Genomic DNA, 354 nt, shown 5'->3' with positions numbered 1-354 from the left:
TATATATATATATATGTATATATGTATATATATATATATATATATACCTGCTAACAAGACCTGCTAAGCTGCTAACAGAACAGAACTATGATGTTGAAAGAACCTCAATGCTAACTGAATCACACTAGATGTATTTCTTTTTCACCTTTGGCGCCTTGTTTTTTAGTATTTTTAATGTTTTTAGGTAGTAGTATTTTCAATATGTTTTTCTTAGTATGTTAGTAGCATATTTTTTAGTATGTTTTTAGTATTTTTGCTGCATGATTTGATATGTCTTGTTTTTTTGCGAGTCGAGATGGTATCACTCTAATATATATATATATATATATATATATATATATATATATATATATA

The sequence above is a fragment of the Nematolebias whitei genome, chromosome 15, assembly GCF_014905685.2.
Source record: "Nematolebias whitei isolate Nwh7 chromosome 15, NemWhi1, whole genome shotgun sequence".
Classification (NCBI taxonomy): Eukaryota; Metazoa; Chordata; class Actinopteri; order Cyprinodontiformes; family Rivulidae; genus Nematolebias; species Nematolebias whitei.
Note: the sequence above shows the minus strand (reverse complement) of the source record.